We start from the raw sequence: 24463 nt of genomic DNA, 5'->3' as shown, positions 1-24463 counted from the left end.
TGGATTTTTTTCTTCATAAAAATTCATTATTTAAATATTTTGATACACAATTAAATTCACCCTAAAGTTCCATTGGATATTCTCAATTATGTTTCTTTACCCTTGCCCTTACTCATATTCATAGTTATTGGTGTTTCATGCACATGATGTATCATTAGAACAAATAAGCTCTGTTAAGTTCTTCACAAACCTAAATGCTCTATAATTGTCAGCTATTACTGGCTGGGCAGCTCTTGGAAAACTTGCCTGAGACAGAATCTATAGATGGGCCATGATCTGGGCCCAGAACTGATTTAGGAAAAGTAGGGAATGCTGAATTGTATTGGGGAAATTGTATGGCATGTTCAGCTATCCCACAAAATTCTAACACAAATATTCTTCCGATAATGTTGTATAGCTGTAAACTGGGGACCTCCATAAAGCCCTGAAGAGCCAGCATTATAGGTGCTCCATGACAATGGGCCAATGCATAGTGGACATAAATAGACTGCAGGTTGTGACTATAAGAATAGTAGCTTCTAATAATACCTTTAAGGTTTGCAAAGGACTTTACAAATATCACATTTTATCTTCCTAGCAATCCTGAGGAATAGGTGCTATTCTTATCTCTGGTTTGCAGATGGAGAAACTGAGGCAGATGAAGATTAAATGACTTCCCAGAGTCCTATAGTCAGCCTTTGAGGCCTTGACCTTAGCTCTTCTTGGCACTAAGGCTAGTGCTATATCTACTGTACCACCTAGCTTCTCTTCTCTATAGGATGTAGGCAAGAACGGCAGAGGATGAGAAGACACCATTTCTGGAATTTACCCTTCTCTGGAGTTGCAACTAGTAATCTTTGCCCATACCTCAAACTGAGCCTAGAGGAATCAGCAAAAGGCACATATGAAAGGGGATACAGCTATAGAAATTCTATGTTAGGAAGGAAGCTTGATCGTGGCCAGGAAAGGAGACAGGGCAGGAAAGAGCAAGAGGCTACACACACACTCTCTCTATCTCTTCTGTCTCTCTGTCTCTCTCTCTCTGTCTCTCTCCATCTCTGGCTCTCTCTCTGTATCTGTCTCTGTCTCTGTCTTTCTCTCTCTCCCTCTCTCTCCTGGGCCCCCACCTGGTAGCTTCCTGCCTTAGTTGGTTATGCTTACTAAGTGCTAAGCTCAGTTATTTTTCTATACTGCTAATGTCAGTGCTCTCTGGATTTGGCACCCTGTTTCAAAGCCCCAGTAACCTCAGCCAATTTCCAATCCTGCCCGCATGGGTAAGATCCTAGATCCAATGAAATGTGGAAAATTGCACAACTTCTTCTACTTAGTCCTTCCTGAGAGAATTTTATGGCCAGGGGAACTTGTAAACAACTGTCCTAGTGAGAGGGAGGGAGAGAGGGAGGTGAATTGACACATGGGTCTTCTTTTTCAGGGAGTTTTAAGTTCATGTTGAGTCTCAGAGATCAATATTGTTGGCTCTTTTAACTTCAGCACTTGCTTAATCAGGAAGGTGCTTTGGAAGACTTGATCACCAATGACAAGACAATCAGGCTACAACATGGAGTGGGGGAGGGGTCACAATTCTTTCCATGTATTCAACAACATGCTAGTTATTGGGCACATATTACATGCAAGGTGCCAATCTTTGAGTTCTGCTTATGTATTTTTTTTCCTGGAGAAGATCTTTAAGATGTTAAAAATCTCTGGACTGAAGAGGGGACATGAGATGAGTTTCTCATGCATCAAGGGCCCTTGAAGAATTTCAGACTTTATAAAGGTTTCTCTATTCTTCTCACCTAGGAGAGTTTCCTAATGGATTCTTTTAGGGTTACAAGTGATCTAAGTACAGCATTAGAAGTGGATGAGCCAAAGGGAGACACATTAGTTAGGGAGAAAAAAGGGAATGCCTTCACTTTATGAAATGTAATCCTGTTAGACATGAGATGGGGAACATACAAAAGAAATAAACAATATGGGTCTAGTTGAAAAAAAGAAAATGCACACGTGACATCTGTAAACTCCTGAAGGGAAGCAATTATTTCATTTTGAGTTTTGTATCTTTAGCTCCCAGCACAGAACATGGCACATAATAGGCACCTAAAAACATATATGCTCATTAAAGAAGGGACTTACAGAAGGAGGCATACACTTTGGGAAAAACAGTGGTTCTGAAGTTAGAGAATCTGGGTTCAAATTTTACCTCTGATGCATCATACCTATGTGACCTCTGACAAGTCACCTAATTTCTCTGAACCTCAGAATCATTCATCTATAAACAAGAAGGTTTGAACTAGAATACTTCTAAGGTCCTTCTAGCTTTGTAGCTATGAAAGAAAGAAAGAAAGAAAGAAAGAAAGAAAGAAAGAAAGAAAGAAAGAAAGAAAGAAAGAAAGAAAGAAAGAAAGAAAGAAAGAAAGAAAGAAAGAAAGAAAGAAAGAAAGAAAGAAAGAAAGAAAGAAAGAAAGGGAGAAAGGGAGAAAGGGAGGAAGAAAGAAAATGAAAAACCTATATAAACTGATTCATATTGAAGTTAGAAGAGCTAAGAAAAGAGTGTGTACAAGGATTACAAAAATGAAAAAGGACAAATCTATACCACCCAAAAAATCAAAATTGAATGTAACAAAATTATATAAAGCATGACTCAAATGTAAGAATACCATCCCATCTCTTCATGAGTGTGACAGATCCACAGATGTTGTGTTAAACATTACACATTTTTAATAGTCTTTTTTAATTTAAATAATTTTTTTATTTTTAGAAAACATTTCCCTGGTTACATAAGTCATGTTTTTACTTTACCCTTCACCCCCTTCACCCCCCATTCCCCGACTAACCCCCTCTCCCTTCTGTAGCTAATTCGCATTTCCACTGGTGTGGTCAGTCAAGACTTATTTACACATTATTGATAGTTACATGAGTGTGTTCTTTTCAGGTTTACATCCCCAATCATGTTCTGATCAACCCAAGTGTCCACGCAGTTGTTTTTCTTCTGTGTTTCTACTCCTGCAATTCTTCCTCTGAATGTGGATAGTGTTCCTTTCCATGAATCCCTCAGAATTGTCTTGGGTCATTGCATTGCTGCTAGTACAGATGTCCATTACATTCGATTTTACCATAATATATCAGTCTCTGTGTACAATGTTCTTCTGGCTCTGCTCCTTTCACTCTGCATCAATTCCTAGAGGTCACTCNGGAAGGAAGGAAGGAAGGAAGGAAGGAAGGAAGGAAGGAAATTACAAGGACAATTACTAGGCAATCAAAAAGTATCAAATGAGAATGCAGCATAATCAGCTGGTCTTGGCTAGAGCATGGAGAAGAGTCACTGATGTTGGGTAAGAACTCTGTTCAGTTATCAAACATCAGCTGTAAAGCTGTAAAGCTGCAAAGCACTTGGGATACAAAGACAAAAGTGAGAGTCTCTGGCCTCAAGGAGCTTCCATTCTACTGGAAATAACTAACATCTTCATGGCACATTAAGGTCTGCCAAGTGATTCATATGCATTCCCACCCTCCAACCTTAATAACATTGGCATTTGGAATTCCTAGGAAGAAAAATACCTCTGCAGGTCAGCAACTGTTCTACAACTTAGAGTCTGAGGGAATTGCCTAGGATAGTGGAGCCAGGATGTGTCAGAGGAAGGAAGTCAACCCAAGTCTTCCTTACTCTGAAGTCAGCCTGCTACCCATTAAGCCACATAGTCACTTTTTATACTAATATATATGATTAATAATTACACATAGCTCAAACATATACTTAATATGTAACTTATCATTAAGTTATATATAATTTATAATTAACAATCAATAAGAAATAATATTAATAAAGTGGATATTTAATTAATAACCTTATAATAAATAATTAATAAATATATGTGATTGATTATATCAGATTTTAGATAAGATTTCATTCTACCAACCATTTCATGAGTTATGACTGACTGGTATATTATAGCTGAGAAAATAAAAGTTTAACAAGGTTAAATGATTTGCCTAGAAGCAGAGTTCAGACTCAGGTCTCTCTCTAGGTCTAGGCTGAGACAGCACCCATTGCACCACTTTTGCCTCTCAAACAAGGGGCTTAGGATGGAAGGGATCAGGCTCTTGGCAGAACTTCTAGCTTAGGAGCCAAAGACTTACAAGGTATCCAAGTTCCAAAACTCCAAGGAGGAATAACCAGCCTTTTAGATTTAATAGCTTGCTCTCTCCATTAGACGATTCTTCCTCAAGGTTCATTCTGATTGTGCCAATGAAGTTCTAGTGACTGTGAGAGAATCTCTATAATGTTCCCAAAGTTAGATTGTCATAGGGCAGGTCCCATTGCCAAAGGAGGGGAGACAAATGTGCTTAGAACTTGTAAAATGTGGGATTGATTGTTCTGAGCCCAGCATAGGTCAGAAAGGTAGGAAAGACATTCAAGGGAGAATTATTTGTTTTTAAAACTCCTGTGCCATCTCTGGTTCTAAACAAAGCATTCCATTAGTCAGTCAGTTTGCATTTATTAAGTGTTCACTAGGTACAGGCACTGTGCTAAGTGCTGAGGATACAGAGAGTGGAAAACAATCTGATCCCTTGAGGAGCTCACATTCTAAGGGGAGAAAAAGTGTGCAAAAAACTCCCTATAAACAAGTCAGAGAGAGAGAGAGAGTAGATGGAAAGTTATCTTAGAGACCAAGACACTAGGAGAATTTAGGGGAAAGGAGAGACCCCTGAAAGGCCTTCTTCCAGTCCACATATGGATAGTCTTTCTTTCTTTATTAGAAGATAGTTCTATTATGAGCCTTGAAAAGACTTAAGATTCTATTAAGTAGAAAAGAGCCACAATTTGCACCTCTGGACACATTCCTGAGCAATTGTGTGCAAATCCAGCCTTGGAAAACCAATCCAGAGAAGAATTCGATGATCATCTTAGAAGGAGATGCTGCTGCTTCGATTCTGATTCATCTTCAGGTGTTGATGGCTCTTAACTCTTTGTCAGAAGCTTGTCTCTGACACTCTTCAATAAATAATCATTTATTACGTACCTGCTATGTGCCAAGCACTGTGCTAAGTACTTTACAAATATCTCATGTGATCCTCAGACCCCTGGGAGGTAGGTGCTTCTGTTACACCAATTTTACAGTTGAGAAGGCTGAGGCAGGCAGGGGATACAAAGCTAGGGAATGGTGGAGGCCACATTGGAACTGACTCCAGGCCCAGCAGCATCACCTCATGGCCTGAGGTGATGTTGCCCCAGTCCAGATCTTCTGAACAACCAAGGCAGTTGTGTAATTGGAGAAGAGAATAGAAGTAAGAGAGATTGGGGAGGGGTGATTCCTCAGCATCTGTCAAGCACTTAAACAGCTGTAAATCCATGTGTAAGTGCAGTAAGATGAATGTTGATGAGGAGATGTTTTATCTACTTAACGAAACCCTTCAGTGAGTCCTTTTGCAAAGTAAAGAAACCATGGGAGTGTGATGGCAGGATCCACATAGCGAGGAGAGCCTGCTCCGGTGAAAGAAGACTTTTCTTCTAGTCTGGGGGCTTTAGAGAATGTCTGCCATTGCTAGGGCTGGCTGCAGGGGCTGTCTCACTACAAACACTTGTACTCACACTTACACAATACATGTCCCCACTCACACTTATCCTCAGACACACCCATACTCACACACATTCACACACATACGCTCTGTGGCACACTCACTCACAGCACATCCCTACTCACATATGCATTTAGACATGCTCATAATTTTATGCACACTCATATTCACACATGTTCTCTCACACCCCAGTCATCAGCATGGGGGCACAGCACGCATCGTCTGAGACTCTTCCAGCGGGACTTTCAGTCCTGGGTTCCTTGATTTTGCTCAGGACAAGATTCCTGCCCTAGAATTCCACTTCTGCCATCAAGGAAAAGAGCTTTCTAGTAGTTTAGAATTAGGAGAGGTCCTCGTGCCCACTCACTCCCCAGAATGCAGAGGGAAACACTTGGGACTGGAAGAGGAAAGTGACTTGCCTCAGATCACCCAATGAGAGAGTAAGGATCAGGGTCAGGATTCAAACTCAGTTCTTGAAGCTCCGGTGTTCTTCCTGCTACACCACAGCTTCTGATAAGAGGTGACTTAAAGGTCTGGTAGCTTTCTTTACTTCTTAGAGGAGACTTTGTCCTTTAGGTCTGCCTGGCCCTCTTTGATCTCTCTCTCTCTCTCTCTCTCTCTCTCTCTCTCTCTCTCTCTCTCTCTCTCTCTGTNTCTCTCTCTCTCTCTCTCTCTCTCTCTCTCTCTCTCTCTCTCTCTCTCTCTCACACACACACACACACACACACACACACACACCATAGTTCACTAGATGATCATGAAAACGTGACATAAACAAATTCTGATAGCTTCACCATCTCCATCTATGGGCTTGCTTCTCACCAACTGCCTCAATGGCATTCCCTTCAGGTCCTGTCTCCAGCCCCACAATCTTCAGATTTCTCTCCACATCCTTTATTTTTCAAGAATAAGTAAAGAGGAAACCAGTTTCTGTCCATTTGCTAAAGTTTCTCTTTTTCTTTTTCAAATGACGGAACAATGGCAACACCAGCCAAGAATGCTAAATTTACTCCCCTGGGCTCAGCTAATTAGCACCTGCAGTGTGAGCTTGCTCCCTTGTGATGTGTAGTGTGTAGTTGTGGGGAAAAGCAGTCCCAAATATAACCCACCATCAGGAGTGGGTATCTTCGTGTTTGTAGGCAGTCAGAGACAGAGACAAGGGTGCAGGGTGCCATCTTGTTTCTTTGTCCTATGGAGAAAGGCTTCCAAAGCTCTCAGTCCATGTGGCTTCCCATTTAGAGAAGGAGGAAGACTCATTTGCACATGGGTGGCCCACTTCTGAAAGGGAGAGGAATCTTTATGCTTGTTTGTCTCTGTTTGCAAAAGGCAGGAGGGGGGACCTGCACAGTGCACTTGTTAAGCACTTACTATGGAACTGTACAAAATACTGGACATAGAAAGGAATAAAAATACGGGCCCTACCCTCAAGGAGATCACAATGGGAAGAGAAGGGAAGGCAATGAGAAGGCAAAGGAAGACAAGGCAAGGGAAGGGAAGAAGAGGGAAGGGGAGGGGAGAGTGGAGGAGAGACAAGGAGAATAAGGAGAGACAGGCATAATGATGAAATGATTGCTGTCCCTCCATTCAGCCTCCCCATACACATGTAAGTCTCTGATGAGTAGGTTATAGTTAAGACAATAAATCTAAATTGTCAAACCAAAGCATTGTTAGGTTATACATATTCATTTCCTACCCAACTGTACCTCTTGATAACAAAAATTTTCATTAGACATTGGGAAAGTTTCATACAGTAAAAATAGCCCTGCCTCTGGAGCAAGAAGGCTTGTATTTTAATCCCCAATTCTGATAATTCTTTGTGTGACCTTGGGTAAGTCATTTATTCATTTTGGACCTTAATGTATTAATCTTGAATATAAGACTTGACTAAATGTTCCTGCAGGTTCTTTCTAGGTATAGCTTGAGGAATTAATATTTTTACTGTAGTTCATGTAATATCTAAGGTATCTTTTCCCCAATTCTCACTCTCACTGATGAAATGGGTCTCTAGAGCATGGCTTTACCTTCTTATTAATGTTCTATGGATCAGAAGTGATTTCCTAACCATGGCTCATGTTATTCACTGTGATTACCCCAAGATGATTAGTTAAGAAATATTTAATCAGATATGTTTAAGTAGTTTTATAGGGGAAAAACTCAATGCATTAAGGTGACAGGAAAGAAGGAGGGAGGTAGGGAGGGAGAGAGGAAGGAAGGAACAAAGGAAGGAACAAAGGAAGGAAGAAGGGAGGGAAGGAAGAAAGGAAGGAATGAGGAAGAGAGGGAGGGAAGGAGGAAGGGAGAAAAGAAAAAGGGAGGAAAATGTTTATTTAGCATCTACTATGTGCCAGGCATTTTACCAAGTGCTTTTATTTTACATATATTATCTTATTTGATCCAGTAAGCACAGATGGTTCAAAATAACCCCCCAAAAGTCTGTGGCATAATCTCCTACAAATACATATAGATTTCAGGAGGAAGTGGGCTCAAATTTAGAGAACACAGGTTGCAAAGGGAAAGCTCACAGCTCCTATTCGCTGAAGGTCTTTTTCTTTCATTTGTTTTCATATTTCTCAAGAAGTTCCCTTATATGTGATGAATCCTTGCCTCCTTCTACAAACACTGATCTGGGGCAAAGCTAAATGGCAGAGTAGAAGCATCAGTTCAGATGAATTTTCCCAACATTGCCCTCCAAACAACTTTAAAATAAAACTTCAATTCAAATATTGGAGCCAACAAAAGGTCAGGGTGAAACATTTTTCTAGTCAGAGACAATTTAGGAGGCTAGAAGGAGAGGTCTGTGACACCAGGGTCGGGGCTGGCCCAGAGCACAGCCCATGGGGTGGCTGCAGCAGTAGGCAGCCTCAGAAGTGGCCATGACAGTGGCAGCAGCAGCTTTAAGAACTCTCAACACAGAGAAAGTGAGGGAGTTGGATAATTGGTAAGAAAGAGATTACAGAGGATCATCTGCTGGTATTGGGTGCAGGACTCTGTTGAATTACTCATATGCAATTCTAGGTCACAGTTCCAGGGCAAAGGGAGAGAACTAGCACTTGGAGCCTCAGGATAGCAGGGGATCTGGTCTCAGTTCCAGTATAGAGAAGAATGATTGTGGTTGCTCACAAGGAATAGAGGCCCAGCTCTCAGTTCTAAGACAGAAAGGAACACTATCACTTATGCAGAAAGACATAGAACCTGGCCACAATTGCAGGGAAGGCTAGTACTTGTAGCTATAGGAGAGCAAGGCCCCTTCTTGGCTCAAGACCAGGAAAGTAGTGACCACCTTGGAAACACCCAAAACTTACAGACCCCCTCCCAATCCCCTGCCCGGAACTAGCTATGAAAACAGTAGCACAAATTACCCAAGGCTTGGAACAGTGCCCCTTCTACCCCTGGAACCCAACTTTAACATACATTTAAAAGTTAAAAAGCAGACTGGGAAAATGAGCAAACAAAAAAAAAGAACCTGACCTTCAAAAATCTACTCTGGTGACAGGGAAAATGAGGACACAAACTCAGAGGAAGACACTGATGTCAAAATATCTACAAGAAAAGTCTCAGAGAAAAAAATTAATTCGACACAAGCCAAACAAGAATTCCTGGAAGAATTAAAAAATTTTAATCAAATTAGAAAGGTAGAGGAAAAACTGGGGAAAGAAATGAGTGATACAAGAAGATTATGAAAGCAAACTCAATAGCTTGATAAAAGAGGCACATAATACTAAAGAAATAACACTTTAAAAAATAACGGAATTGGCCAAATGGCAAAAGAGGCACAAAAATTCACTGAACAAAACTCCTTGAAAAGCAGTATAAATACTTATCCAGAGACACAATTTAGGAAACCAAAGAGACCCTCCAAAGCTGTAAGATCTTCCCTTGGTCAAAGGAAGGCAGAGGAAAGAAGACATATTAGTCCCTCCATCTTGGGGCAGAGCCAGCTGGCGTTTCTTGGAAAATGAATCCTCAGAATCCTTTGAAGCTCACTAGACACAAGGTTTGGACTGGATGGTCTCAGGAGTCCCTTTCAGATTTTCATTTATATTATCACTCCATGATCTATCTCCTCAATGAATGATTACCATCTCCAGAGGCCTTTTCATATTTCATGAGTTCTAGCCAATGCTTGGGTTCACTCTGTTACCTGCTTCCTATACCTACCTCCCATAATGTCTTTTTTGTCACCTCTGATAAGCTAGTCTTCTTCTATTATTCCCAAAGTTCCCCAATCCTTTACAAAAACATGATTATTTGCTTTGGTGTTTAATTTTTTCTGTCTTCTCAACTATCTTTTCCCCAGTATCACATCTATAAGCTTTAAGAACTAATGCCTGATCCCAGCTGTATACAAAGGTTTACAAGGCTGAAGTCGCATCAGCTTCAGCTGCTGCACTATAAGAGGGTTTTTTCTTTCCAAAGTCTGTCCTAAAGTTGTCTTAGAGGTCAGCATTAATCAATAGAGCTTCCTGACCACATGTTTTCTCTGTGGGCCCATCAGCCATTGGGCCTCAGCTATCAGCTTTCTTCCATCCCAAGTTCTTGGGACCACAAGTTCAAATCCCAGGTGTGCTGATAATGGGGCTCAGGATTCTTCAGAATCAGGTAAATTGAACTTCACAGAGATAGATTGAGGAAGTTCCTGCTATGTTCCTCACTGTCAATAAAAGGCCTCATGGCACCTTAAAAAAAACAAAGGCTTTAAACTGATTATAGCCAATTCCCCTCACACCTGAGCCCCCAACAGGATACTAATAATAGCTAACATTATAGAGAACTTACTATATGCCAGGCACTAAGTGCTTTACAATTATTATCTCCTTTGATCCTCACAACAACTCTGAGAGACAGGCGCTATTATTATCCCCATTTTATGGATAAGTAAACTAAGGAAAATAAAGGTTATGACTTACCCTGAGTTACACAGATAGTGAATATCTAAAACTGTATTTGAATTCAAGTCTTCCTGACTCTAGGTTGAGCAGTCTATCAATGATGCCTCCTAGCTGCCTTTAATCCTGCCCTATTCCTGGTTTTGTAAAGACTTCTGTGAATTGATTCTTCCATAGGATTGTACCTAGGTAGATTAGTGGACCATCAAGCTCTGCTGTGCAGTAATTCACATCTGCATGTGTTTTGGTGCTTGCAAAGTGCTCTCTTATGACCATGTTGTGAGCTGGCTATTTCGAGTGCCATTTATGTAAGTACTTATTGACCAGACTTGGGATTTCATTTATATCAAGAGTGACTCCCTCCACCATTGCTAAATGTAACTTAGAATCTTTGAGAGTTGCTAGAGACACTGATTGTTACGTGATTTACCCACTCCCGCATCAGGATGAATTTAAGGCAGGATCTGAACCTAGAACTCCCTGAAACCAACCTTCTAGCTACTTTACCACTGACCCTTACACAAGGAAAATTCAAGTCAAATTCAGTCACCCCAGAAGAGCAGGTACCAAGAGCTGTGCCTCTGAGCTCAAAGGAGATGCTGCCATTAGTCATCCAAGAGCTTCATTACAGAATGTATTCTTGTTCAAACAAAAACAAAAACAAAACAAAAACAAAACAAAAAAGAATGTATTCTTGTTACTAAGAAGGTATTAAGCTGAAGTGTTTCTACCCATCAAAATAACTGAAGCTGTCAACCCCTCTGCATCTGCATCCCCCGAAACCAAGCTCCTGTCACCTAGCATCCCACTATTCAATTCAACCCCAGCAGCCTGTTGGCTGTTCCTTGACACTATCTCCCACCTGCTTGTTTTTGCCCTGGCAGTGTCTCCTGCCTGGATTGTGCTCACTCCTCAGCTCTACTTCTTCATTTCTCTGTCTTCAAGATTCACCTCCTACAGGAGACCTTTTCTGGGGCTGCTGATGCCATCCCTTCTGAGATTTCCTCCTCTCTATGTAACTTGCATGTACCTGGAGGGCAGGTTATTTGGTTTTGTTTTCTGTTTTGCTTTCTTTGTAGTTCCAGCTTTGAGCACTGGTGTCCAGCCCAAGGAAAGGACTTTAAAAATGCTTGTTGGATAACTGACCTGTGCCTAACTAGAGAGAAGGACACACATAGAGGAGCAAAAGCAAACTCTTGCTTGGTATCTTTTCTCTATCCCCCATAGATCCTGCAGAGGAAGGGAGAGCACACACTAGAAGGTTATAACAGCTAGCATTTACATAGGACTTTAGGCTTTGTAAAGAACATCATACAGGTTAACTCACCCCCAACAACCTCTGGGGAAGGTGGTATTATTATTATTATTATTATTATTATTATTATTATTACCATTTTAAACATGAGGAAACAGAAGCTAGAATTGGTTAAGTGACTTGCTCAAGGACACACAGCTAGTAAGTGTTGGAGGCAAGATTAGAACTCAGGTCTTCTGGAATATGTCTAATGCTCTACTCACTATACTATTCTGTTCTAATATATTAACATTTCCCCTAAAGATGTAATGCTAGAGGATGTGGGTGTACTTTTCTATTGGGTTAGTAAGAAAAATTGGGCCATTGGGATCTTTACTCTAACACAAAGGAGTCACAAAGGGTTAATGATAAATAGTTCCTTGGAGCCTACAGCCCTCATCATTCCTCAAAGGATTTAGTATCTGTATGACTTCAGGCAAGTTGTTCCCTAGCTCTGAGGGTACTGGCTTAGCTGACCCCTGAGTTCCCCTCCTCAACCCCACAACACTTGAAGATGTTTTAGGAGGAGAGAGCCAATAGGCAGGCCAGGAGGGACTTAGAGGATGACTGCAAGGTGAAGGCTGCCTCTATATATTCAGGCTGTTGCTAGTGCCTTCTAAGGGGCTGGTAAGACTCTGGGGCTCCCTATTCTTCCTCTAAGGAAGCCCCCTTCCTATTTTCCCCTTCCACTGGCAGCTCAAGAGGCCATTGCCTAAGTCTCTCTCTCATTTTCCCAACTGGGCTGTGTGATTTTTTCCCAAGGTCATTCAGTGGCAGAGTTGAAAGTAGACATCGTATCCCCTGGCTCTCCATTTGGTGCTCCATCCATTAGACCATTCAGACTTCCATAACTGGGCAGACAGACTGGGAACACTTTAATTTCAGAGTTTGATATCAGACTCATTTTTCAGTCATTTGTGTCTACGTTCCGGGGAAACTGGGCTTTAAATGACCTGCAATCCAAATCAATTCCTAGTTTACCTAGAAGAGATTCTGAGGCCGAGGCCTCTGGAAAACTGATGGCTTGCTAAGATGGCCCTTTCAAATCAAACTTTCCCTGATTTCACATAGAATTTCATCATCCAAGTTAGAAAAGGCAGCCCTCTCCTTCCTGAGCTTCCCTCCCATTGGGAGCCGAGAGCACCCAGAGATAGGGAATGCTTATCCAGAAAGATACCCAATTTCTAATCAGCAAGAAAGTATTTTTCAGGCAAGAAGGAGAACTGACATTTAGATAGGGTTTCAGGATTTGCAAAGTGCTTTACAATACATACATTATATCATTCGGTTCTCATAATAACTCTCCAAGGTACCTGCTATTTTCACATCCATTTAAAATGAGAACCAAGGGAGATTTCCCCAAAGTCACACAGCTAAGTGTCCAAGGTAGGATTTGAACCCAGATCTTCCTGGGTCTGAGACCAGGGCTCTTCCCACTTCACTCTCATGCAAAGCACGTTAGAATCTTAGGCCTTCAGGGTCTCATGTTGATAATGAGCAGATCTCCCTGGCTAGCTCTTTGCTAGCTGTCTTCTGACTTCAAAACCAAGGACAGCGGTTTCCTTGACTTTTTACTTCTTTTAAATAATTGGGTTTCTATTTGAAATGGTGGATCAGTGGACACAGAGATCCCCTCCCCGGTCTTCCTTGGCTCTGGGAGTCATTCCAATAGTCACAACCACTATCTCACTCAGCAGCCCTCCTTGCTCTGCAACAACCAGCCCTTTTGCATCTGATCCTGAAAATAGGGTGAAGCCATCTGAGTTGATCACTTTGGTGTCCAGGAAAGTTTCCTGGGAGGGTCCCAGTCTACTGGGTAGGAGCAGAGCCCTCTCCTCACATAGAGACGAATGAGAACCAGGGTGTCAGAATTCTTCATTTGTTGGACATTAGGATGTCAAGCCCAGAATAGACGCCAAGACTGAGCAAAGCAGTCTCTGATTTATAAACCTTTCAGCAACCCCAAAAACCAATACAATGGGAACCACATTAAAAGAGACCCAACAAGTCACTTGATCCCTTATTGCTCTTCTGCCTCAGAACAAATACTCCAAGTTCAGTCTTTCTTCCCTAGCACTATATTACTTCCTAGACAACTCATGGGGTGCATTGCAACGGGCAATCTTTTAGGAGGCCCTTCCAACTTCAGAATTGAATAATACAGCTGGGTGGCTCAATGGATTGAAAGCCAGGCCCAGAGTTGAGAGGTCCTGGGATCAAATCTGACCTCAGATATTTCCTAACTGTGTCACCTGGGCAAGTCACTTAATCCCCATTGCCTAATTCTTACCACTCCTCTGCTTTGGAACAAATGCACAGGCTTGATTCTAAGGCAGAATTTAAGGATTTTTTAAAAATTAAATAATACTCTGATTCCTACATTCCCCCTGAGGAGTTGATTTCCCAAAGGGGGAGAGCATAGAAAGAACAAGTTAAGTCACTGGAACTGTGGTCTAGGAAACCACAATTGGGAACAATGGCACCATTAACCTTTGATCCATGAATTGACCAGACTTCTGAAAGAATAAGAGCCCGGAGGAACAAAATAGGCAGAGAGGACAGAGATGGGAGCTTTTGCTGGCGGTGAGTCAATCAAACACCCACTGGTGAAGTGCCTATTATGGACACAGGAAGTATTGAGAGAATTGAGCCCATTTTACAACTTACCACTTCCAGGGCATCTGTGACCACAACAGGGCTAGTATGTTGGAGATCAGGCCATGATGGGGCTGCCTTTAGGAGGATGATATGGTTTGCTTATTTTGTGAGAAACATAGGGAGAAAAACACGAGGAATAGTCAAGAAAAGTGAGGATCCAGGTTAGAAAACAGGAGCTTGGTCGCACAGTGGATAAAGTGCCAGGCCTGGAGTCAGGAGGGTTAAAATCTGGCTTCAGATGTTTCCTAACTGTTTGACCCTGGGCAAGGCATTTAACCCTGATTGCCTACCTCTTGCCACTCTTCTGTCTTACAATTGACACTAAATTCAAAAAAGGAAAAAAGAAAACAGAGTTTTCTGTTTTGGGTGAGAAATTATGGTACTGGGCCAGTTACATCCCCTCTCTTGGCTTCAGTTTCTTCTTTTGTCAATTGAAAGAGACTAAAGAATTCATTGCTAAGATCCCATTCAGCTCTAAATCTACTGTCCTGGGATGATGATGATGATGGTGATGATGATGGTGATGATGATGGTGATGGTGATGATATAGCACAAAGGACAGACTACTAGCCCTGGAGGCAAGAAGACTTGTCGCCAGTCTCCAATGCCTACTCACTGTATGATCCTGGGCAAAGAGCATCTACCTCCTAGGATTGTTGTGAGGATAAAATGAGACAATATTTGTAAAGACCTTTGCAAACCTGAAAGCCCATTGAAGTAGTAGCTATTATTATTGTTATTTCAGTTTTTTTCAGTCATATCCTATTCTTCCTGACTCCATTTGGGATTTTCTTGGCAAAGATACTGGAGCGGTTTGCCGTTTCTTTTTCCAGCTCATTTTACAGATGTGGAAACTGAGGCCAAGAGAAGTTAAGATCAAGGTCACATACCTTGTAAAGTGTCTTTGGCGTGATTCATAGTCAGGTCTTCATGACTTCAAATCCATTTCTCTATCCACTAGATATGTAGACCATTCCCTATGAGGATCAGTTGATGAAAATGGGCAGGTGTCACCCAGAGAAGAAAAGACTTATGGGGGACACAATAGCTATCTTCAGGTATCCAAATAGTTTTCACGTTGAGGAGGAATTAGACTTGTTCTGTTTGGCACCAGAGGGTAGAACCAGGAGGAATAGAAGCAAGTTGCAGAGACTAATTTGGGCCTCATGTCAGAAAACCTTGCTAAACTTTAGAACTATCCCAAGATGGAATGAGTTGCCACGGCTCACCTCTCACTGGAGGACTTCGTCTAAAGTCTGCATGAACACTTGTCATTTGTGCTGTAAAGGGGAATCTTGTTCTGTTATAGTTTAGACTCAGTGGCCATCTCTGATGAAAGATCCTATCCATCTCAGAAATTCTGGGAAACAACCCCGGATGACTCATTGCCCCCTTTGCTTACCCAGGCAAAATGGTGCCAGCTTGGGAGTCTAAAGAGCTGCATGGACAGGTTCCACGGACTCAACAAGTCAGAAAAACTCTAGCTCTGAAAATGGATGTGGTGCCCAGAGCCCCAGAACAGCATGGATGCAGGCGGGCAGAGCCAGATCAACAGGAAGATAAAGTATTTAGGGGTTTGCAAGCCACAGAACAGCTTAGGAAAAGGAAGGATGATTCCAGGCCAATATTTCTCTGGCTCTTATTGATTTTTGAAGAGTTCAATACTGGAGAATATTGGCAGAAGGGAGTTTGAGGGAGCTTTTTTTTCTTTTTGATAAAAACGTCCCTTGGTCCTACGTTTTACATTTACATTGTTGCCGTGATGAAAAGTCTGGGCAGCATTTTTCATCTTAAACATAATAATAACCTCCAAGAGGGTGATTCTAAAGGTGATTCTGGAAAAGTAAAATTTCCATTTAGAGAAAAACATCTCACCACAGAGTCCCATTTCTGAACTTGAGCCTGACCTTTGGAAACCTTTGCAAATCAAAACAAATGTAACATGTCTTAAAGGGCTTAAAACCTGCCTCTGATGTTTACTGCCTCTGTGACCTTGGACCTTCTTTTCCTCATTTGTCAAATGTCGTGGGGAGGCTGGCCGAGATGCCGCCGAGGTCCCTGCGACTTCTAGGCTCAGCGATCCTGCGAACCCAACATCTCAGTGGAAGCATCTTCATGTCGTATTCGAGTTCATTTGGATTTTGACAAAGGCGAGGCAGGATTCGGAGGCTGGAAATTCAGTACTTTATGGCGAGTCCTTATTCTAGCAAAGAATATGTTGGCTCACAGGCAGGGGTTGTGCGGGAGAGACATCATATGTACATAGTTATTGAAATAATAGCAGCAGCAGCTCATCATCATCCTCATCATTCTTGCTCAGTTCGCCAAATAGTACGAGTGTCTACTATGTGCAGCAAGAAATACTTTTTCTTCTTCTTCTTCTTCTCATAATTGGTACTTATATAAGACTTGAAGGTTTCCAACATTTAACCTCCAGTATTGAATTTGCTCTTCCCAACAGTCCCACGAGGAAGATGCCATTTTTATTGACACTTAACCAATAAGGAAACTAAGTCTCAGAGATACTGAGGGATTTTCTCAGGAGCACATAGCAAATAAAAGTCTATGGTAGGATCTGAACCTGTATCTTCTGGCTAAAAAACCCAGTGCCCTGTCCACTATCCCACCAAGTGCAGAACATGAGATCCCAAGGAGATGAGGCCTTATTGAAATAATAGCAGCAGCAGCATCTCATCATTCTCATCATTCTTGTTCAGTTTGCCAAACTTTGGATTATTGAATAGCTCACAAAACTCAGCAAGCATGTACAGAGAAGGAGGCTGAGTTGGAGGGGGTGGGAGGGTAATTTTAAGTCATTTCAATATTATATACTTTATTAAGTACCTACTATGTGCAAGGCACTGGATATGCCAATACAATAAACAGAACCATCCCTACCTTCAGTGAGCTTATATTCTACTAGAGGAATAGCATATGTATGCAGATAATTTATGTAAGATTTATACCATGTTTTGCAAAGTAATCATAAGAGGAAAAAATTGCTCCAGACAATGGGAAGCTCATAAAAGGCATCATGTAGAAAGTGACATCTTAGTTGTTCTTTGAGAGAAGCTGGAGATTCTAATAAGTAGAGATGAGGAGAGAGCATGCTAGGCATAGGGACCCCCTGTGCAAAGGCATGGAGGTAAGAGATGTAAAATAATAGAAGTGGTTGTGGTGGTGATGGTGGAGGTAGGAGATGACATTCACATAGCATTTTTAGGTTTGCAAACCATTCTACCTACATTATAGTAAGTGCTATTTACATTTGGCACACTGAGGCTCAGAGATGAAGTGGCCCACTTAAAAGTATAACTCAGAGCCCAGAACCCAGTACAAAACTGTGTGACTGAAATGAAAAGTATGTGGGAAGGAGTGAACAGGGTAAGTGGGTCCCTGAAAGTGGAAGATGCTAAATGCCAGAAAATTTCTGTTTTCCCTCAGGGGCAATAGAGAACCAAGTGCTTCTCTTGATGATAATGATATGTGTTTTGCCACTCTTTCATAAGACTTGCCTCTCAAATAGTAAGAATTTCCCCATTCCACTTGTGGGGACCTCTGAGCCAAAAAAATTCCAGGTCCCTGCTCAGTCACCAAACAACTCCCAATCATAATCCCCAACTCCTGCAAGGATTTACGAGGCAGACAGGGACCCAGGCATGCTATATGCTTTTTCCTTGCTCCTTCTCCCACCTGGAAGCCTTGCAGATTGCAGAGTCTAGAAGTATTCACTAGGGCTTATTATTGGGGTAATTAGTGGAGGGAATCCATAGGGAGGTCTGTTTGTCTGTCAAATGTAAAGTAAGCTTCCTACTAGTGAGTTGTTGTGGTTGATATGGTGGTGGTGGTGGAGGTTCAGTTGTTTCTGACTCTGCTCTTTATGACTCCATGGACCACAGGACACCACCTGGTCTTTCTCTCTTCCACTCTCTCTCAAAGTCTGTCCAAGCTCGTGTTCCTTGTTTCCATTACACTATCTATCCATCTCATCCTCTGCCTTCCCCTTCTTTTGCCTTCCATCTTTCCCAGCATCAGGGTCTCTTCCAATGAGTTCTGTCTTCTCATTACGTGGCCAAAGTACTTGAGCTTAAACTTCTCTATTTGATCTTCCAGAGAATGGTCTGAAATAATTTCCTTAAGTATTGACTGATAGGATCTCCTTGCTGGCTGGCCAAGGGAATCTCAAAAGACTTCTCCAGCACCACAAATCAAAAACGTGAGTTAGAGCTGTCTAAAAGCTGAGCTTGCTGTCCAGTCCCATCCCTGGAAGTTTTCCAGCGGAGGCTGGATAGGATCCACGTATCAGCAAGACGGCTGTAGAATATAGATTCAACCAAGTGATTTCTGAGGACTTTCCCAACTTGGAAATTCTGGACTGAATGAGATCACATTATCTCACATTCCTGGGCTATCTTGGGCCCTGCATGTGAGATCATATTTGGGATGCAATTTTCCAGTCTTAAAGCATATGAAAACGCTGGTTATCGTCACTTATTATCATCCACCAAGAAATCTTCTAACTTTGCTATAAGTGCTGTCTCAATGAGAGAACTCCCCCAGCGAATTAGTCAAGCTTTCTTAGCTTTTGTTTTCCAATTAATTAAAATAAAGATAATAAATAATCCTTGCAGTCCATACCTCCAAGGACTATGGAGCAGAGGAGTTGAGATCATTTTTGTGAACTGCTTTGGGAACTAGCCAGCAGCATCACCCTGGATCTTTGTTCTTTTATTTTAATTACCATCCTTGGCTCAGTTCTCCAAAATAGCCACATCTCTGGCTGTGCAGTGCATGTTGTGTGTGTTCGATTACAGAAAGAACTGGAGAGGAATGGGGAAGTGGCTAAGCGAGAACAGGGGGAACCTCTGTCCGGGTTTCACGTTCAGCCTTTAGAGAGAAGGTCCACCTAGATGGTGTAAGAATGACATCGACGAGTCATTTTGCCCATATTTAACTCAGAGACAGGGATACTTCCCACCCTTGAGAAACCACGGGACCCCCCTCGAACAAGCCCAAGCAGAGATCTCTTTATTTCTGCTTTATTAAATGTTGCCTTACTCATCCCATTCAGCATGCGTGTGCTCAGAATTTATCTCCTCTTTATTTATTTTAATCTCTGAATATTGTGTTTTACAGGCGGTAAATTAGATATGGGATTGAATGCCAAGGCAGAACAGAGAGTGTTAAAAAAAAATATTCAATTCCAGTGGGGAAAGCTGAGAGCGGCTCAAGCCTGGCGCATATAACGTTAATATTACATTAACTACTCTGTTATTGCACTGGATGCTCATTGTTAATGTCTTTGGGGAGGATCAGTTCCAGAGATTTCAATTTCAATAAACAGATTACGCAGTTCCACCGTAGACAATTAGGGGGGCAGTAATGAAATGGTTATGAAGTCCCTTGCTGGGCCATCATTGTTTTTTTTTTTAATTTTGTAAATAACATCAGGAGCATTCTAGAGGGAAGTGCTTATGCATTTATTTATTATTGATTTTTTAAAAATACATTTTGCATTCCTCGTTATTGCAAATCCAGGCTCCGTGGGTTGACGAAGATAAGCTGTTTCTACATTATTAAATGCCAAAACATATGGGGAATTGAGAAGTGATATCCCTCATATAAATATATTAAATATTAATGAATGGTGATTATAGAAATTAATTGACAGATGCTTTTAATTTGCAAATAAAACCTTTTCATAGTTTGGCTTTCTTTGTTGGTCATGATGCATATTTACAAGGTATCTTTTTGATGGTTGGCTTGGCTGGAATCGCAAAATGACTCTCTCTCGTGCTAGATCTAAGAAGAGCTTTTGGGGCTGCCTAGAAACAGCCCTAGAACTGGAGGAAGAGATCCAGGCTTTTGAAAGCATTTTAGGTTCAAATGAACCCTAAATATTTTCTTGGTTTTCTCTCTGCCCCAGAACCTACTGGGTTCTGCCATGTTGTTTTGGACTGGGGACAGTTAGATAGAATAAACAGTGCAAAAGTTATGGACTACCAGCCAGATTTGGTGAATTCAAACAAACTGGCATGGGGGGTGGGTATCATTGCTGGGTAGACACCAGACTCTTCTGGCTCTCCCAGAGGTAACAGTCCCTCTCCTCTGTGGCTCCTCCATCCCTGCTTCCTTACAGAATTAGTGCTTAACCAACTGTTGGCACACTGGTGAGACCCCATAGATACACATTGAGCAGATATTGAATGCTAACCAAAAAATCAAAGGTGTTCTTACAAGTGAAGTCCCGGAAAAGAACGGTGAGATAATTACATTTTCCCCTGACGAGGAATCATTTTCAAGTTTTCCAACCATAATTCTTCAGTTGTCTAACTTAATATATTTCTCAAACTTCATTTAGGCTGCAGCTGGTTAGGTTGGGGGCTTAATTCCTTTCCATGTAAAGGATAGAATCAATGAATGGACAGCCATTTATCAAGCGCTGGTTATGTGCCAGGTGCTAAGAACAGAGAGGCAACATTGAAATAGCCCCTGCCTGCCCTCAAGGAGCTTACGTTCCATCTCGGGAGGTTGCACACCCAGAGATAGGTGTCTGCAGAACAGACACAAGACAATTCAGGGGAGGCTCGAGCAGCTTCCACGTAGAAGGTGGCTCAAGCTGAGTCTTGAAGAAGGTGGAGGAGGACCCTAAGAGGGAAGATGGAGATCCATTCTGGGGACACCGGCCAGCTGGTCCAAAGGCCTGAAGACAGGGCTCCACCTCTGCAAGGTGGGGATGGTTTGGGGTTTTGTTTGGTACCTCCAATGACTGCCACATTTTTTTCTTTGTTTTCTTTTAGGCTGGGTCTGTGATTTCAACAGAACTCTGCCGTATGGGATCTCTGTCCGCTGAGCCCTATCATTTATCATCTAGGCTCACTGCCCAAAGCACTGAGAGACTACATGACTTGCCTGTGGTCATGTGAATAGTATGGCTCAGAGGCAAGACTTAAACCCATGTCTTTCTGGCTCCAAGGCCATCCTCTATCCACTAAGTTTTCTGGCCTTGAAGTCACAACATCCCAAAGTGAGAGAGAACCTCGGGTACCAATTGGATCCCTTTGGCAAAATGCAGAGGAAGTGTAAGGGTAAGCAGCAGCTCGATGGTGTAGTGCAGGGGTTCCCAAATTTTTTTGGCCTACCACCCCCTTTCCAGAAAAAAATATTACTTAGCCCCCTGGAAATTATTATTTTTTTTTAAACCCTTAACTTCTGTGTATTGGCTCCAAGCAGAAGAGTGGTAAGGATGGGCAATGGGAGTCAAGTGACTTGCCCAGGGTCACACAGCTGGGAAGTGTCTGAGGCCAGGTTTGAACCTAGGACCTCCCGTCTCTAGGCCTGACTCTCAATTCACTGAGCTACCCAGCTGCCCCTTGGAAATTAATTTTTTTAATTTTAATAGCAATTAATAGGAAAGATAAATGCACGTGTGGCCATCACCGCTCCCCTGGATCGCTGCAGCACCCACCAGGGGGCAGTGGCACCCACTTTGGGAATCACTGGGGTAGTGGGTGGAGCACGAAGCCCAAAGTCAGGAGGACCTAAGTTCAAACCCCGCCTCAGAGGCCTACTAGCTGTGTAGCCCTGGGCAAGTCACATAATCCTGTTTGCCCTGTTTTTTTCCCTGTAAATTGGGTTAGAGAAGGAAATGGCAAACCACTCCAGTAGAATAAACCCCTGCACTTTGGGGTAGAGCTCAGTAGGAGGAAGTTTCACACACACACACACACACACACACACACACACACACACACACACACACTATCTTTCACCTATGACCTCCCTCTGAAGACACTCAATAAATATTTGTTGCATTCTGGTCAAGTGGGCAGCCGTTGCTTACCCTGCCATGTGCCGCTACTGTCTAAACACTGGAAAGAGAAACACAAATGGAAAGTCGGCCCCTTCTGCCCTCTAACCTAAGAGGGAGCTGAAAAGCAGGGGCGGGAGGGGGGAAGAGGAAGGTATCCATGCTCTGGGCATGGTAGAGTCCTGCGGAGGTGCGTCAAGGAGTGTATCTTGGGAAGGAATTGGGGGGGGGAGGTTGTCACTGGCCTGGACCTCCTCCTTAAAAATGGGGGTTCTGGAAGGAAGCAGCTCGTGAGAGGAAGAGGCTGCAGGGGCGGAGGGTGCTTAGAATGGGGACAGTCCCAAGCTGAGGAAGTTCCTGTGGGCTGGGCGGATGTTCAAGATTCCGTGGCGGCAGCGTCAGAGAATCTCCCTCAGGTGCTTCAGGGAAGCTGGCGGAACGTGCAGACGGGGCCGGCGCTGAAATCTTCAGTCATCGCCTCCTTCCCATCAAGCCTTCGTGGTGTTCTGAGCTCAGCGTGGGGATGGGTGCGTGTCTCTGGGTGTTTGTGGGTTCTCTAAAGGGCTGCCAACGAGTCATTTTTTCTTTGGGGGAAAAGCATTGTCCCCAGAACAAGCGGTATTCCCTGCGCCCTCACCTCGACTCTCTGGGACAAATGCCACGGGGAGAGGGAGGCTCTGGGATAGCGTCTGTCCGGGCTGGGGGAGGGAAGGCAGGCTAGAAGAGGCCCCTGGCTGGGACGGGCTCACCCGGGACGTATACAAGGAAAGGGGAGAACGTGGTCAGCAACTTTCTATATTGGTTCATTATTTTGGCTAATTAGGTGCTGGTAAAAGACAGGTTCTGTCAGTATCCTCAGAATTTGTTGCTCTTGGACAGAAGCCCATTGGCTCCCCCCCAGTTACGTTGCGATGGCCGGGTACATCCCCACAAGGTCTCTGATGGCAGGAGAGTTTGATCTTGTGCCTGTTGACCACATTTTCCGCCCCTCAGAGGTCATCCTAGACACCAGCGCCTTGGCCGCTCCCTGACCGTTGTCTGCCCCGAGGACGTGGCTCTTGGGCTAACTTGCTCCCATTCCTGTAAAGGCCGCTGGAATCTCAGCCGGGGATCCAGTATCTCTGGTTGCCTTCATTCCAGCCCTAACACAGCTCGGCAGCCCATCGCTTAGGCTGGGTGCCAGCTGCCTGCGCTGGGCTCCTACTGCCGTCCTCCTTTAGAGGGGAGGAAATCAGGGCATGGGGAAGTCGAGGCACTTGTTAGGCAGCTCAGACGAAATGAGAACAGCCTCGGCATCCCCAGGAACCGTCTTTCACACCCCAAAAGCCAGAACACTCGGGATTTGCTTGACTTGGCCCCACAGTGACAGAAAAGGCTAAGAACAAGTTTGCCCTTGTGAAGCGTTTAACTAGGGGAGTGTCAGGGGGCCTTTTCCCCAGGTTGCCAGTGTTTTGATAGGAGATCTCTTCCTTTCTCTTTGCCAACCATCCCTGTGCCTTTTGGTCTGCTGCCAGCCCTGGTCTATGGCATCTCTGCTTCAGTTCTTTCAGGGGTAGATTTCTCTCACTACACACACGTATTAGGCATGCATCTATAAGTAGATGCATGTACACATGTACACACAGACATATATACATAGCTACCCCAATGCATGCCTATCTAGTCATCATTCCTACATACATATATTTGCCATCATGAGCCATCAGACAAATAGTAATAACTAGCATTTACTTTAATTTTGAAAAGCACTCTACATGTAAACTCATTTAATCCTCATAATAAACCTGGAAAGTAAATGCTAGTATTATCTCCATTTTATACATGAGGCACAAAGAGGAGAAATGATTTACCCAGGGTCACACAGCTAGTAAGTGTCTGAGGCAGGATTCAAACTTACATCTTCTTAAATCTAAGACCAGCTCCCTGTTCATTGCACTCTCCTAGTTGTATTTTTTAAAAAATTCAAACAAATGGGTAGCTCAGTGGATTGAGAGCCAGGCCTAGAGATGGGAGGTCCTAGGTTCAAATCTGGCCTCAGACACTTCCCAGCTGTGTGACCCTGGGCAAGTCACTTAACCCCCATTGCCTAGCCCTTACCACTCTTCTGCCTTGGAGCCGATACACAGTATTGAGTCCAAGATGGAAGGTAAGAGTTTAAAAAAATTCAAACAGACCTCCCAAGGAGAGAGAGAGGGAGAGGAAGAGAGAAGGAAGGAAGGAAGGAAGGAAGGAAAGAAGGAAGGAAGGAAGGAAGGAAGG

Source organism: Gracilinanus agilis, chromosome 1 (assembly GCF_016433145.1).
Source record: "Gracilinanus agilis isolate LMUSP501 chromosome 1, AgileGrace, whole genome shotgun sequence".
NCBI classification, from domain to species: Eukaryota; Metazoa; Chordata; class Mammalia; order Didelphimorphia; family Didelphidae; genus Gracilinanus; species Gracilinanus agilis.
Note: the sequence above shows the minus strand (reverse complement) of the source record.